Source organism: Lepeophtheirus salmonis, chromosome 2, assembly GCF_016086655.4.
Source record: "Lepeophtheirus salmonis chromosome 2, UVic_Lsal_1.4, whole genome shotgun sequence".
Lineage (NCBI taxonomy): Eukaryota > Metazoa > Arthropoda > Copepoda > Siphonostomatoida > Caligidae > Lepeophtheirus > Lepeophtheirus salmonis.
This window is the reverse complement of record NC_052132.2, coordinates 25,178,414-25,196,157: the sequence shown is the minus strand read 5'-3', so window position 1 is coordinate 25,196,157 and position 17,744 is coordinate 25,178,414. Positions and strand designations below refer to the sequence as shown.

At 32.7% G+C, this 17,744-nt stretch overlaps 3 long non-coding RNA genes across 4 annotated transcripts; 1 reads left to right on the top strand and 2 right to left on the bottom strand.

The window, feature by feature from the left end:
* Positions 1-4,053: 4,053 nt before the first annotated feature.
* Positions 4,054-11,282, top strand: LOC139904792 (uncharacterized). Its single transcript, XR_011778997.1, has 2 exons — positions 4,054-5,173; positions 5,273-11,282. It is a non-coding gene; the product is annotated as an uncharacterized lncRNA (long non-coding RNA).
* Positions 8,225-12,344, bottom strand: LOC139904793 (uncharacterized). The gene is made up of 2 exons (XR_011778998.1): positions 8,809-12,344; positions 8,225-8,720 (listed from the first exon to the last, which is right to left on the bottom strand). It is a non-coding gene; the product is annotated as an uncharacterized lncRNA (long non-coding RNA).
* A 360-nt stretch (positions 12,345-12,704) lies between these two features.
* Positions 12,705-16,646, bottom strand: LOC121113558 (uncharacterized). Of its 2 annotated transcripts, XR_011778996.1 has the most exons (4): positions 16,485-16,619; positions 15,058-16,434; positions 14,632-14,989; positions 12,705-13,990 (listed from the first exon to the last, which is right to left on the bottom strand). It is a non-coding gene; the product is annotated as an uncharacterized lncRNA (long non-coding RNA). The 2 variants fall into 2 exon arrangements; XR_005863077.2 differs by having other exon boundaries at positions 15,058-16,646.
* Between the last annotated feature and the right edge of the window lie 1,098 nt (positions 16,647-17,744).

Below are 17,744 nucleotides of genomic sequence, written 5' to 3'. Positions count from 1 at the left end.
GGTAAATTCCCGTTTCTACCCAAGTCCAAAGTTCAATTACCCATGTCTATTCCCGGAGCCCATCCCTATTCCAGGACACTTTTTCAAAAACCGTATTACGATTTTTTTCCATTTTTTGTATTCCATGTTAAGCCTACCAAGGAGCATGGATACCAGAGAAATGGCTTTTTGAACTGAATAAGTACATGGGCTATTTCATTTTACTAATGCAAGACCATCTAGCTAAAATGTTCATCAAAATGTGTTACAAAACTTGAGATAAAAACGTGCACTGGAAGATCAAAGATCAAGGAAGAATTCGAATGCATTGCATTTCACCTATTTTAAGTGTAAACACGGGCATAATACGTAAGAAGACCAAACAGACTTTTTCCATTCGTCAACATATTTCATGCTTTCTATTAAATTTTACTCCATTGGATAAACCTTCCAATTATAATACATACATATTAGTTATAACTTATAGAGTGAAATTAGTCAACTTCTTTAAGAGGGACACGATTTTTTCAGGTTGGGAGGGTATTTCCCTAATTCGCTTAACTATCTATTTTTGGTAAATTATGCGAATAAGAGAATATTTTAAAGCATAAATATACATTAATTGGTTGCATTTCATCAGGCCCTCAGACCCCTCTTTTTCCATTTTTTTTTTTTTTAAAGTTTTTTTTTGTTTTGAAATATCCTTATTAAAATTGTCCGTTCTAACTTTTTGGAGGGTTGACATTTTTCCATTCCACATTTTTTAAGTTCGACGTTTCGTACGTTCAACACATTGTACGCTCGACATTATGTTCTTTTAAGTTCTATCTTTTGACGTTTCGTACGTTCAACAAACGTATTTGTACGTTCGACATTATGTTCTTCTAAGTTTAATCTTTTGACGTTTAGTCCTGTTATCTGATAATTCCGACAATACTCTGACCCTTTGGACTGTAATAAAGTTTTATATCTCTAAAAAAATAAAAGTCAAGGAGGAAGAGAAGGTGCGCGCGCTGTCAGTCTTTTGTCATACCTCAAAAATACCTTTATTTATTCTTAAATTACTTAATAGTCCCTCGTTTCAATGTGATATATATTCTTATCTCAAGGAGTGGCTCAAATATTGACTTCACGTCTTGTTTTTATGATCATAATAAAAGTTCATGGTTATTAGTCTGATACTATGCATGGATGCTTCAGACTATTCACTTTTACTACTCATTTACTTTTACCACCCATCAAAGATGCTTTATCAATAAGAGACACGCATCTTTCTGGCATTTTATAGTTAAAATATTTCTTAATATTGTAATGCTGTAACAGTTTTATTTGAAATGAAGGTGTCTACAAAATTTTAATCAAGTTTAATTGGTAAGTATTAAAAGAGCCTCTTGTTTCTTATGGAGTTTTGTTGTTTAGTTGTTTATTAAAAATGAGTAGTATTTAAGAAAAAAAAATCTTCGGTTGTTATATTATTGTACTATACATTGTAACTTAAAATAATACTTTCTAGAGTATACCTGCTATTTTTTCAAATCCACAATTCAGTATAAGTAGTTTTGTTTCAATTTTTTAAATTAAAATGAAATTAATACTCTTTATAGTAATTTTAGAATGATTAAAAATCTAATAATAATATTTAATTGTCAGATTATATATGCTTTTAACTCTTTGTTGGCTCCATGTTAAAGTATTTAAATTTACTGGATCTCGATATTTTAATTAATTTTTATAGAATATGTATTTAGAAAATAATAATCACTGTGTATGACTATAACAGTGTGCGGTATGTATTTAAAGAAAATACTTTCCTTTATCTGAAACTGTTTTAATTCAAAAATATTCTATAAAAAATGATGGATTTAATAAAGAGATTGAGTGATGTTCAAAAGCTTTATCATCAAGAAGAGACAAGTTCAATCCCAAAACAACTTGCATTTGCAGCAACCTTTTCAGTCAAAATTGCAATTAAAGAAATCCCTGTAATGAGTTACTTAGACTAGCTTCACGAAAGTTGCTCAAGAAAGGATCTGTTCCATCTGCAAATTTATACACCTTCAGCATTTCAAGCTTAACTATAACTTCTGAGCGAGTAAAAAGATCATGGAAAAGGGGGATATACCAAATTATAGAACCTTTATTTGCAGTGGAGTATCTAGATTCTAGTAAAATGTTCCCTCAAGTTTTAGAAATTCCTCAAGTTCTAGTGTTAAATTCAAAATTGCTTGGAAATTGACTGAATCTCATATTAATATTAAGTGCAAAGGGATTTCCTCATTAATGGTTAAGGGTAGCTTGTCAGATATTCCCCATACAACTGCAAAAGCTTTCACTTTCATTTTCGAGGGGGGTAAAATTAAAAGGCCAAAATCTTAGACTCTACTCTTCTTTAATCAAAGGGTTGGGTTAATGTCTTGAATTCATGAATCCCTGTGGTTTCTAAAAATCCCCTTAGAGAGGGTTTGGTTTGCACCTTGAAGAGCAACAAGCAATTCTGGATGAAATGTTGGATTTAATTAACCCAATGCAGCTTCATGATCCCCCTCTACCTACAAGTACAGCGGATGATAAAAATTAGAATAGACTAGCGGAACTTGTGGAGAAAATAAAAATAAAAAGGCAAAACTGCCTGGGCATCTTGGAATAGTTGCTTCAACCCACTAAATGAAGAGCCTCTACAACTACCTTAAGAACAATAGCAATATGAAGTTCATTTTGACAGAATGTTGAATCAAGGTTGCTTCGAAAATATTTTTTCAAGATTGAGTTGAATATTATGTTAGTTGGTATTATGATTTTCTCATATTTTTCTTTTTTTTAATACTGGAGTAATTTTTCGATTTTAACTCAATTTAACTTTTTTTTTAATATTCAGTATATAATGGACATCCCGGTCCTGTAGAGGTATTGCATCGATTTCGAGCTCTACTCCTTCGTCAACATCATACTCGATTGATTTAGAATCCGTCTGTAGAGATAGAAAACTTAGAAAAGGATACTTCATCCTCTTTGATTCTGTCTTTTCGTCCTCAGAAATTATCAGAAAGTTTTCTCCTCCACGACATCAATCAAATGCTAAGCAACAATAGAATCAGCCTACACCTCCCAGTTTCAGGAGATCTTCAAATAAAGGACGAAGCAGCATTACTACAACCACTAATCAATTGGAAGAGGATTATGACCAAGATGTAATGGACTGGATTGACAGTTAGGAAGAGTCTCATGACTTTGAATTGGCGGACAATTCAAATTTATCCCATTTTTCCTCTGGAAAATGGGACTGCGCAACTACCAAGGAATGGCTTATCTTGCCGGTTGTATCACTTACAAGTTGAAAATAACCCATTCTCATCCAGTGACTTTAACCTACACGATCGATGATAATTGGTCTACCCTAACACCTTGGATTATTCATTCTTCCTGAGGATGTTTCATTACTCCTTCAGATGTATTCCTTGCAGATATCACAAAGTTTGAAGAGGTATTTTGTGGCATGCACAAGGAAAAAGTCGACAAATATCCTCGAGTGTTGGACAAACTGATCCAAGCTTGAAACCTTAAATTTGGATTCATATATCAGCTAGAATGTCTAAAATGCTACGCAAAAACGCGTACAGGAATTAAAATCAAAGCTCTGCACATTAAATTGAAGAGCAATAATGATATTTGTATTTCAAAGTAGCTCAGACAGTTAACAAACTAATAAAACACTGCTCGTACAAACCAGTGTAACATTGTTTATTTGAATTAGTTCATACATATGATTTTGATTTTATTTTAAACTCATGCTCCAACAGCACTTGACCTCTGTATAAAATGATGTTCTAGATATGTTATTATAGACTCTAAATTAATTATTTGTCTTCATACAAATTGTTAATACACAGTTTACAAGTAACAATTCTTAATTTTTGAGTTAGATTCCTTGTAATCATAGAGCAAAATACAATTACGGCCAGCGTTTTACATAAATTTGTTACGTCATTAAAATGGGCTTGCCTACTTGTGTCAAATTAAAAAAGTAATGAGCGACACACTTTAATTACCCACCACAATATGAACTACCAAGGAATTCTGTAAGCAGGACTGGGCACACGCAAACATGAATTCAAATACGCGTGTTACATGGGTTTATTGAAGAAAAAAAAAACAATACAACGTGTATTACTATAAGTAATAAGTTATTACTAATAACTATTTAACTATTAGTTACTTTGTGGACGCCATCATTATTGTGTTTTGTAATTCCAATAATAACCAATAAGTGTTGTGCTCCAGGGTGTAGAACGGGCTATAACAACGAGCCACAACAGTCTGGTGTTATGATCCATCTGTGGCCAAACTAAGAGAGAAATCCCGGACTTTATACCGCCTGGCTGAGAGCCATTCCAGAGAAACAGATCTGAATAAGATAGATTAGGCACCATCCAAAAGTACAAAGCTGTGGTCCCTGCATTTCAACGACTCTGATTTTATCTTTGAGTCTAAAAGAAGTCAGACCCTTGGCAAGGCTCTAAAGAAGAGGTACGACAGCTGCTCACTTTTGATGTGTATGCTAATAACTGTCATCATAGCAGATGTAGTACCATCCCTATGGACAAACTGTCCCAACTACCTCTCAACTCCTAAGCGTCATCAAGCCCAACTAAAGCTGCGACCACGTCACGCAGGGCTCAACAGTTCAATGAACTACAAAAGCAAGCTGTGTTTCACGAATCATCAATTTGAGCACTTAAGTACTACTCCAAAGAAGACAACAGACCGGAGTTTAATTACACAGCCGAATTTTTAGAGTTTGTCAGAACTTGTGGAATATCCTAAACGTCAAGACACCTGGAGCTGGCTACGAAAAGAGAGATGAGCTTTGGGGACCAATCTCTGAGAAGAACAAACGTGGGCTCTATTTCAGAGAGAGATTTTGTCGACTTTCTCATAGAGTGGCAAAACAGTAAAGCACCTGGCCTCACAGCAGAAACCTTCCTAGCAACAAAGCAGACGTGCCTTGCCGCGGCAGATTATCTTCTCCTAGATGAAGACTTCTCCTATGTACTCCTCGGTATGTTCCAGTCTGATCCCATCGAAAGAAAGTTCGGCTGGTACAGACAACTAAGTGGAGGTATCTACTACATCAGCGTGAGATAGATCCTGGAAGCAGAGAAAAGGATTTGTATTCAGGGTCTTATCAAATTCTCAGGTAAATAAGATATTTGTTAATAGTAAGCTTCTTTATTTAGGTACTATTTATTTTTACAATATGATATCATTACAATATTTCACTTTTTTAAATTTTCAGGTATGACTACTTCAGAAATTAAAACTCTGCCGAACGAAGACCTGGTGAAAGCTAAGCTAATTTTGACTAATTGACAACCAGATGACCTCCAGGAACTAGCTTCCAAGGGAGAGAGTAATACTTTGTTGCTGGGTATATTGGTTTTTCTTTGAAGAAGAAGATCAGGTGTACATCATGCCAAGAGTTAATGGTCATCAGAGACACACCTACTGACTCAATAGCCTTCGATAGCCCAACCAATCAGCATGTAGACCTGAAAGAGTTCATCGATATAATGAGCAGAGGGGGGTTCTCGACTCCATCCGACCCTCTCTACCTCTCCTGTCTTTATGCTTACTCCATGTTCTCTTACATCACAGCTACTCCTGAAGAGAAAGACAGTTTACTTGGCACTCCAAATCCTAGAGCTTCATTTGTTGCCACATTCATTGACAAGATGCAGGACAGTTTAAACTCTGAAATTATCATCGTTGTGGGAGTAAAGTGCAAGGAAGGCCACTCCTAGTTAGCTTTTCTTCAAAGAATTTCATTCGCTTTGTTTAATGTCATAGGTAAAAATTTAATTGCTAAACTGAATGATGACATCCGATTTTTAACAAAAAAAAGAAAATGGCAGCTAAGAATTCAGAAGCTAATAGAAAAAAAGCTAAATTTCAAACAAAATCATCTGACTTGTAGACTTGGAACAACTTTGTACTTTTTGATAGTGCCTTTTCTTTTTTATATGTTTTTAATTTTTATTTTGATTACAGTACTAATAAATACCAATTCCATAATAAACATATAGCCTCATTTTTATTATTTCGATGATTTTTCCTAATAAAATACTTTTAAAAACTCTTTATTTTGTAGCAAAACACCTTAAGAGAGCATTCAATATATGATATAGAATAACCAAAGACCCATATTGGAAACACGTGAGCGCAGTGTCCTGTCCTGCTTACAGGAGTCTTGGAACTACGCTTCCTTTTGTTCTTGAATAAATCGTTAATGTTTCAAATAATGAACATTACACACCTTCATAAATATGCTATCTCCTGCCGTTCACTAATCGTGCATTGTAAATCATACAAGTAAACAAAAGAACAAATTCCGAACTTCCCCAGGACAAAAGAAAAAGGAAAACAATTTTTTACAAAGACTTGATGATCTTTTTGACATTGCAGATACAAACACCCTAAATATGATGACCATTCCAGAAGCAAAGGCATTCTTCTTGTCCCAAAGGCAGAAAATTCGCCAAGGGTTTATAACTGGTACTGACATAATTGAAAGAGCTAGAAGTTCAAATGTATAAAATTTAAAAAAAAAATCTTACGTACGAGAAATGGTCCCGCAAAGAAATGGCAGAGTTGTTTTGTCTTATTCCTCAAGCTCTAATAAAAAAATTGACAATAAAAGTATGTTCGACAGGACATAAATTAGTTATCTCAAAGAAGAAGAAGGTAGAATTTAAGAACCAGGTTCCTCATTCAAGAGAGCTCAGGCAAATTTATTTTCTCCAGCCATCATAATAGTATTGGACAAGACAAAGATGACATATTGGAAATATCTCCAATGTACTGAATGAAATGGAAGCCAGTCTCGGCATGATGTTTCCAAGTCAGTACAAAAAGAAACTCTATCCAGCATGCTAGGTCCAACTATTAACACACGAGAGCAAACAAAATTTACTACAAATTTACTGCCTAAGTCCCATAGAAAATGTATTTGGATGGTAAACTCCTGGAGGACCACACATCTCATCTGCTTATTAATTGCCCACCTGTATTTGTCTCTAATGCAGATCTTGTACGTACTAAAACAACTTCCTTCAACACTGGCCGTATTCAGGTAAGTCACCGCCTGTATTATATCCAAGTTATTATTTATTGAAACCAATATCTTTAATGGTTGAGATTTTTTTGTAGTTTTAATATTTCATTGTTTTTTTAACATCAAATTAGATTATTTAAGGTATTACAAAGTAATTTATCTACAAAACGAAACATTATTTAGTGCAATCTTCTCTGCATTTGAAATTCTTAAATTTATTTACAATTAGGTCAAAACCTTCAGAGTCAACCCCCGTCTCTGAATGCTACTAAAATATTACAATTTTTTTGCACATTAATATATTTTTTAAATTAAAACAGATTGAGAGGTTGGGTGAAAGACACAAAAGAAGTCCTTTTTGCATTTACTTTATCCTTAGGTAGTATTTTTTGACTTGTTGAGTCAATTTCGATATTTATTTATAATGATATCCACAGCAACTTAGTTTAATTCATCTTGGGTGGTGTTGCTACATTTTTACTTTAATTTGTATCATCTTTGGTTGAATTATTATCAAAAATCGCACCAGAACATAAAAATAACTTTCACATTTCACATTGATGTAACACTAGAGATATGAGAAAGGGTTAAAGATACAATTGATTTAAAATTAATTGATCGATAAATGAATCCAAAGTGATTGAATTATGTATTAATATATATAAGTATGCATATTCTATGACCCAAAAACTCTGGACTCTGTTTTGTACAAGGAAGTTTTTAAAATTGTTGATAATTTACAATTTAAAGTACAATGAGAGTTCCAGAATATGACATTTTTGATTCCAGTATTTTATCTGTTAACATCTCTGCCGTTGATCCAACAATATTGATTTTTTCCTTAATCTTTGATTATAAACATGAATAATTAAATTATATAATTTGAAATATGAATAAGTATAATTTGATGAAGAAAGGACTTGGATCAATTATGTGGGTTAACTATGAGTGAGGATCAATTATAGTTTTGTATTTACCATTTGTTAGCATCGAAAAAAAAAAAAGACTTATACATTTATACTATGATTCATGCACATATGTTATAAGCTCAAATATAATCCATGCATGATTCATTCATCAAATTCAAAGTTAATTTTTCGAAATGTCGTTATTATTAGCTAAGATTATGAACAATTCTTATCAATTGATTAATTTTATTTAAATAAATTGAAATTTCTCATACATTTATACATCGTGTTATATGATAAGTTAATCCATGATGAAAAATACAAATTATAATTAATCAAATAGGTAAAAAATTTATAACAATTAAGGCCACGGACTGGTAACATTTGTGGATTAATTGATATCGGGATGTAAAATGAATAATTAATTATACAGTGTGTGGGGTAAAATTGTGGACTTTTGAAAATAGAAGAGATGGGATAAACCTTTGTAAGAATGAAAAAGATTACTACATTGAAGCTAAATCACAGACTTCTTTATTGATATATATTTCTATTTTTCACAATTATTTCCTTTAGCGGCAACAATAGCCTACAACTGGGTCTAAAGGCGCTGCAACACTTCTTCATGAAGCTATCAGACAGTCTGCCCACTGCTGGTCGATAGAGGCCTTGATTTCATCCAGATTTCGGTGAGGGGTAGCTCAGGCTCTTTTCTCGACTACGATCTAAATGGTATAGTCGAAGGAGGAACAGTTTGAGAAGGAAGGTGGCCAAACCAACATTTATGCTTTAACCAATTCAAAAATATCTTACCTTTCATGACCTTGTTGGCATTGGTTGCTATTTATAGCTGTTGTGGAAGTCGTCGTACAAAAGAGGCCTTCCTCAAATCATTCGATTACTACCTCATAGTCCAATCACTGATATTTAGGACCTTGGCATGCTTCCTCATCGACTTGTCTGGACTTTTGGTTATTACGGTGTCTTTTTCTCTATCATACCAATTTTCCAGGGTATACTGCTTCCAGGGACCTCTTAAGGCTCTGACCTGAGCCCACCATGCTTTTAATCTTGCAAATAAGACTCCAGGAGCACCCTATGATTCATAATCTCCTCGAAACTCACTTGGGCGTGCAGTACAGGGTGTCCACGATAAATTGGAACTACTTAAAACTGCATCCAGATCCATAATGTGGATATTCGGGGTTAAATCATGCTAATATAAAAGGTTGCACGCACGATACACTATAACTTCCACAATAATTGTTTTGACAACAAACAATAGTCATCATGGAACAAGCAAGGAGAGACACCATTCTCGAATTGGCTCGCGCGGGACACAAGCCCTCTGCTATCTACAAACTTCTTAACTACCCCAAGACCACAGTGTACCGGGTCTTCAATACCTGGGAGGCTGAGGGAAAGGTCTGCCATAAGGCCCACAATATGAGAAGTGACCGAATCCGCACTCCCCGCTTCCTTGAAGGCCTCCGGAAGTCCATCAAGGCTTCCCCGGGGACTTCCTTGTCCAGGTTGGCCAAGAACCGTGGAGTGAGCAAGCAGCTGGTCTCCAAGGCTGCGAATGAGGACCTCGGGTACAGGTCATACCGAATGACCAAACAACACATCCTCACGGCATCCATGAAGACCACCAGGCTCACCAACGGTAAGCGTCTCCTCAATGACCTGGAAAGCCATGGAGGAAGAATCATCTCCGACGAGAAGAACTGGACTGTCGACAGAAGCTACAACGTCCAGAATGACAGGTGGCTTGCCAAGGAGAGAGAAGAGGCCCCTGCACCGGTGAGGTGATGCCTCTTTTCTTCTTCAATCCCAAGGAAAGGGTTAACACGATAAGGTATTGCGAAGTCATGAAGGAGTTCGTCCTCCCCTGGATGAAGGATACGGCCGCTGGGAGGGAGTTCATATTCCAACAAGACTCAGCGCCCGCACACATCGCCATGAGGACCACTAACCTCTTTATCTCCCACGACATCACTTTCTGGAATCGCAACACCTAGCCCTCCAACTCACCCGACCTCAATCCGTGTGATTACTACTGGTAGGGGAAGTTGGAGAGGGAGGTGTGGAAGGTCAGCCACAAGAGCATCGCGGCCCTGAAGGGCTCCATTACGAGGGAGTGAAATTCCGTCGATTCTGCGGAAGTAATCAGGGCATGCAAATCCTTTAGGGCAGGATAGAGAAGATGGTGGCTACTGAGGGAGGACATGTTGAATAAATTCATTGTTTAATATCATGTCTAACTTTTTCATATAACAAATACACTCTAAATTCAATTTTTATCAAGCAAGTTGAATTTTAAGATAGTTCCAATTTATCGTGGACACCCTGTAAATCAGACCAATATTACTAGAACATGGATAGGCAACAAGAAAATGGCTGGGCAAGCAAAGCAGATTTATTAAATAATGTATTTTTCTTTTTATTTCTAGTAACGGCATTCGACGAGTCTTTGTTATTAATTTAATACTATATAAATATAAAAACTAAAAATTTAAATAAATGATATCATTATGTGGTTATTCTATATTTCTTAAGTGATATTTTACTAAATATAATACCAAAAGTAAGTTTTTAAATTTAATAAATTATCAAACACTAAGGATAAAAATGATGACCAAAATTCTGTCTTCATCAGTATTGAATTCGTCTTTTTCTTCGACAAGCCAAAATCCAAGCCTTCCTTCGTGCAAGGTCTTTAGGGAATCGTTGGTATGAAACGCTTCTTGGGTTTTTACAAATATCCACTGCACTGACTCTTATTTATGAAAAATAAAAAATATTCTAACATAAATTATTTATTAATATGTGTTACATCTATGTCTTAATAATCTATTAAATTTAAAAACATAGTTTTTCCATGATGTTTAGTAAAATATCGCTGAAGAAATATGGAGTAAGCAGAAATTTTTAGTTTTTTTATGAATGTATTAATAATATCACACAAAATGTTTTCCTTAAGCTTTGTACATGTAAATTGGAATATTTTTATATACTTTATAAAGATTGAATCCAATAATCTACTAACAAATATGTTTCCAAATCATATATGTCTTCTTATATCTAAATTGATGAAATGAAAAGTATAAAATGTTGAAAAAATTAATACTGAAAATACTCGAAACCCCGATTCGATACGAAAATACAAATTGTAGTTTTTGTAATACGTGTATTAAAAATTTGAAATATTTTTATCTTGTTGCATTATACTATTAATGAATTCTAATTATTATTTTTTTAATAAAAATTTTGGATTTTGTATATTATGAAGGGCTTTTCTTATTTAAGCGTATTTTCCTCCACCATAAATGAAATGTGATATTTAATAAAAAAAAAATTAAAACATGATAAATTCAAATTCCTTCTTCGATATCTCATCGAAAAAGATTTTGAATCATCTTTATATACATACATTTAAAGATGGGTTTGTTTGTATGTTTCCTTTATGGGTACCCACACCGTTGAAACCACATGGAAATGTCACATGGCTGCTTCTTTTGAACCTGCTCAGACTAAGACTTTATTAGCTACACGTTGTATATTTTTATATATAGACAACATAATCATATTATTCTTTTTTTAAGTTATAAAATATTAATCTTTCTTTATAATTTATACTATGATAATACTATCAAACATAAGTTTTAACAAAAGAGTAACTTAATTGACATATTAACATTAAAGTGTAGCAAAATTTCAAAAATTGACTGTTTTGTGTTGGATGATATTTTTATTGAGCACTTTTTTTGTTATATAAAATAACTTAATTATTCAAAAGTTGTTCTTCATTGACGTGTTTTAATATTAAAATCATTAAAATTTCAAAAAAAAAGAAGATCCTTTTCATGCTGTTTCTTTAAAATTATCGAGTTCAATCTAGATTAAGGATTTTTATAAAATTAATTTGTGTAAGTTAAAAGTATATCTTTTACCAAAACTTATACGAAATTGTTTTAATTCGCCTAACGGATTGTTTATTTTAGTACTTAAGATATAGCAAGTAAATATATATACTTCCTCGGTACCGTATATTACGCACAAAAATAAATTATCTGTTACGATGATTTAAAAACTGCCATCAATGTTAAATAGTATATTTCATAAAAATATATCAGATATTTTCTATCAAAAAAAAAAAGATCTGATTTTTTAAAACGAAATATATATGGATACATATTTGCGGGTAATACACGATACCAAAGAGTATGTGTATTTACAGCTTCCAATATCCTTAAGTCTAATGTGCATATACAATATACTATAAGTTAAACTGCAGATATAAATTAGTCTAAAACAGGCACTTAAAACAAGACTAGAATAATTTCTATTACATATTATACTGTAAAGAATATATTCAGATTTACATAACTATAAAATATAATTATTATTATTAGAAGAGGTTGGATGTTCAGTATTTTATATATAATTTTTTTCAAATTAGTCTGGAGTACTTAATAGAAGAAAGAGATGAGGATCTTGAAAAAGATTAAAAAAAATCATAGAATAGCTAGTCCCTAGACGATAGACTATTGGTCATGAATAAAGGTTCTTTAATAGTTTATTTTTTGATATTTAGAAATCTTAAAATAACATAATGCGGTATAGGAGAAAACAATGTTCCCTTATGAAAACCTACCCACCCAACCGTTTTTTAGAAATTAAAAAATAGAGAATAGTAAGTATAACTGTCTGGTTGTAGATTTTTATTCAAAAATATCTATTTGGTTTGTGACAAGTATATTTAAAATGATTTTGATAGAAATGTTAAATGTAAAAGAAGATTTAGTCTATAATTTCCATAGACAGCATCCATAGAGATATTTCTTAAAAATCTCTAATTGAATCTAACCAGGCATTTTATGGATAATTAATCACCACATAAAAATTCAAACTAAAATTTTCTTCCTCTTCGTGAGCAATGGGACCAATACTTAATATTACCCTATCAATAATATCAAGTGAAATCTCCTCAGATCCTACTTCCCCTAGTATCATTTCTAAAGGAACTGCATGTTCACTTGCACATCCTACAGTATCCTATTCAGCTTCTAATCCATTACTACCTGAAACAGATGGGTTAATACACATCATTGCTCCATCTAGCAGCTCTAAAGGAACAACATCATGATTATCCAAATACTTTTTATTATTATTGCAATATCTTCATTGTTGTTTCTTCTCCTTGTTCTTCTTAATATTACCAGTGTCAATTTTATTGTTGGATTTCACCCCTTCTAATCCTTCCAAAACTCCATCAATATCATATTTTTCCTCTTTTTCTTCAATAATATAATGATTGACTCTCCTCTCCTTCCGTAATTCTTTCATTTCCTTCCGTCTTCTCATAATCTTAGTTTTGTAGACTCCATCTTAATGAAAATGTTTGTTATACTTTTAAATCCAAAATACAACTATTTGACATAAAAGAAATAGTTTAATTTATATAATAATTAATTGATTAATACAAAAAGAATAAACATAATCGTCGCCATTTTAGAAATTTAAATGTAGGATTATAATGACGTAGTTACATATTACTTAAATAATGTAATATCTGTTTTGTGAGCCTAGGAAAAATTAAAAATAAATACATAACAAAAAAACTCCAATTCCATAACTAAAATTTATGATCTAGAGTTCGTTCCGTAAATTTGTGGCTGTCTTGCACAGCTCAGTGCACAGTGAGTACGTTCTGATCAATCCTTTCTTTTTCTGTTTTGTTTTATATTGGCATGTATCATTTATGACTATTCTATTGATTAATTAATTAATTATGACAGTAGATATTCATATTGTATGTTTTGTACCCACATACTATGCTGTATTCAATATAGACAATCATCGTCTTTCTTCTTGCCCTGTAGTCTGGACTGAATTTTATTTACTTTGAAGTAGATTGAAGAATTGTTCAACTTGTTCCTATTCGTATATATTCTAGTACTGAGTTCCAACTGTACATTTGATGGATTTAAACCTGTTGATCATACAAAGTGATATTATTTTGCTTTCTTTTATTTATTGTTTTCCACTTGTAATCTTAGAATTAATTAGCTTAACTTCCTTTGGGCCCTATTTCCAAATTTCATGCTTCCTCGGGTACCTACTACCTTGAATCATTATGCTGATTTTTACAGCTGCGTTCTTAGTTAGAGTTTATTTATTACATTTTGAATTGCAAGTTGCATTTCTTCCCTGACTCAACATCAAAATGATTTTACGAACAGGTTTTAGTTGTAGCAGTACCTAAATATTTGTAAACTAGCATATATTCATCTGGCATCCGGCAACTCAATTTACTCAATAAAATGCTGCTATATATGTAGGTACAGTGTACACTTGCCAAAAATTAATTCGTTGATCTAGCATAAGCTAATTGTATTTTATGTTTGAAATCCTCTCATACGAACAAGTTGGAACTGAATAGGATCCTTAATCGTGATTATGGAAGTAGTATGTGCATAAATGACAAATGCAGTTACTTGAAAGAGGAGGATATATCAGAAATCTAACTATCATGCCAAAAAAATAAAGCTAAGTTGGTTTATGATTGATACTAGCCCTCGAAATACAATTTACCAGTTAAATTATCAAGATCATTTGATTACCTACTCTCACCTGTTTTTTATTCTATGGCATTTATACCATTGGTAATTGATGCCATGAATCCAACAAAATCAGTTATTTTACGCGTTTTGACCAAAGGTTTACCAAATGCATCCTTCAATTCAGAAATATATAAAAACATATCTTGAAAGATTGGTTTCCAATAGTCTTTAATTCCTATACTCCGAGGAGATTTGAATCCTTTTGCCAATAGATTTCTGCTGTTGGTGAAATCAAAAAGTGTATCAAATCTTCTAAGAAACTCGACTGTTCTTTCAGAGTTTCTAAACTCCGGTAATTGAAGATCCTTATTATAGAACTTTATCTCATGTACTACAGATGAACTAATGAGTTGAGTAGCGAAGTTTACCTGTTGAAGTAAAAAAATTAATTAATTACCATTTTTTCGTTTAAAAAATTGTAACATTTTTCACATACCTTTATTTTCATATTATGGAAGTTAATGTGATTTTTCCTTAGTTTATTTCCTTTTAACGTTTGAAGTTTTTTTCCATTCTTGTACCGTCTTTATCTTCCATAACTTTGAGAGATGCCAATTTATTCCTAACTAACTTTATACAATGGCATGTGTCTAGTACCATAAATATTTTTTGGCGGCGATTACTGGGGTGAAAGAAATAGGTCTGATATCTCTCTCCTGGTTCCAAATTACCTCCCAATTCTTTTAACATTGCTTGGTAAGTAATAGGGCCGTCAAAAGTTAACGAAGTCATTTTTACAATAATAGAATGGAGTCTTCTAAGACATTATTTTACAAGATTGGCTTTTTCGGACCTAGTCAAACTATGAATGAAAAAATGAGCCATCAGAACTTTCCAATTCGAGTTTAAAGAAACAATCATGAATACATGAACCTCAGTTGCCGGCACAGTTTCACAAATTTCTTCCTCATTAAGCCCCCATGTTGAAATATCCATTAAAGCCTTTCCCATTCCATTGAGTTTTTTTGAATATTGACATTTTATCTAAGGTCAAATTAACAATAATTTCTTCTTCAGATTCATGGGCTTTCTTGGCCTTTGATTGTAGGATATCAAAAGAAGATTGAGTAAATCCCGGCTCACTATCTACATTAGAATATCAGTTTCTAATTGTACTGAGACTTGGTAAGCAAAAGTCAAATGTCTACCTTACATAATTAAAGGATTGAGTGGATTAAAATGACAATGTCAAAACGAACGCTCGAAGTTCAGGAAAGTAGCTGCTATAACTTCCCTTCCCTTATTATCGAGTTGTCTCCTCTTCAAAAGATTTTTAGGTTCATCCGACATTGTTTCAAGAATAGATGTCGCCTCTTCTGACATCCATCTTTTCTACTTCAATTCGTTGACTACGTCAATGAAGGTTGATAACTTCTTAGCTAACTTATTTTCTTTTGGACTTTAGTGATCTCGATGAAAGGTAGGAAATCATATCTACTTGTCTTTGGAGTTTCTTACATTACTCAACATTATTTTGAGCTTGCAGGAACCTAATATCTAGGGCTGGCTCAAGAGACGTTTTCACAACTTTGGGGGATGAGAATTCTCTCCATGGGGGACTTGCGTTTGAAATTGGTTCAAGCTACATCTTCTTGAAGATGAGACGGAAATGCTTTGAATATCGTAGGCACAGCGTTTTCTCTTAACCTTTTAACATCCGAAGTTCTATTAAAACACTCAGGATCAAAATGTTGGCAACAAATCCTTGAATGGTCCTTTGGAGAAAAGTTCTTCAACTTGAGGTTCCTTACCCATTGCCAGCACCTCTTTGAATCCTTCGGAAATCGATGAAATGAAAACCAAAAACACAACACTAGACATGATTTGGAATTTCACTTTAAAGCTAGTCTATGAATAACTTACTCATAGGAATACATAAAATAGCTGCCGACAGCTCAAGGGCGAATCTTCTTTATATTATATAGGTTGTGAATCCAGTTATTATATAGGTCGGTGTATTAAACCAAGGACTACTAGACAAATAGTTCTTTATTAAAAAAATAGCATAAACTGATACACTAAATAATATTATTATTATTATTAGAGTTGTAGTTCAGCTGATATTAACTAGTGATGGAACGATTCCAAAAAAAATCTTGATGCTGCAATTCTAGTAAAAATTTCTGATGTCGATTCATTAATATTTTAGACAATAGTTAAGAAATTCCATTTTTCTGTAAATTTCTAAGAATTACAATTGATATTTTTTTTTTTTTCGCGTATACGTTTTATTGAATGGCAATTATGACAACACGTATAATAAACACATAGAGACTACACGAATATTCACAATATATATGGACAATTTCCCTGTTATATCACTATTCGGTAATAAATAAAATACACATACTGGTATATTATTTATTAATTATTGGTATAATAATATTTTACTGGTTGTAGGAATCGTCCTTTGCGCAAGCGCGCCCCCAAATCTTCTCTCTGCCCCAATTACAACTTCTTTTATTTTCTTTCGGACATAAACAAAGCTTTATTCATAAATCATACTTGATGGCTGATAGGTAATTTCGAACATACTTATAAGCTATAACTTATAAGATATCTCAATTATGATTTTTAACATTACAACTTATCTGAAAATTTACTAAACATAGAAGCTTTCCTTCATCAATATTTAGCTTTACTTGGTACTATTCAATTAAAATAATATTATTAAGAACATGTCTTAATGTTAGTTATTATTTATTGTATGATACAAATAGTATTAATTGCCATCGGTAGTGCTTAAAAAACATATCTTATCATCGTTAGACCTGAGATAAAAGTATATAACTTCTATTTGAAAGAACATTCTATGATGACGTCTAATAAGGAGAACAAATAGACCGGAGTCCGGAAGTATGGAAAACCTCAATTAAGATTGTTTGATGCTACAAATAAAATATGTGAAATATTTATTAATGGAGAATAGTAGAAAAGGCAAATAATAATCAAAATAGTCTAAATGATTTAGTATCAAATGGTGTTAACGCAAATACAAAGTCCAATGAATTCAATATATATCGAAGAAGTAAAAGCCGTAGGAGATCATGGAACAAGAGCCAAGAAAGATTGTGGTTTCCAATTTTCTTATAAGAATGGGAAAGTTTGACCTGCAAAACGCAT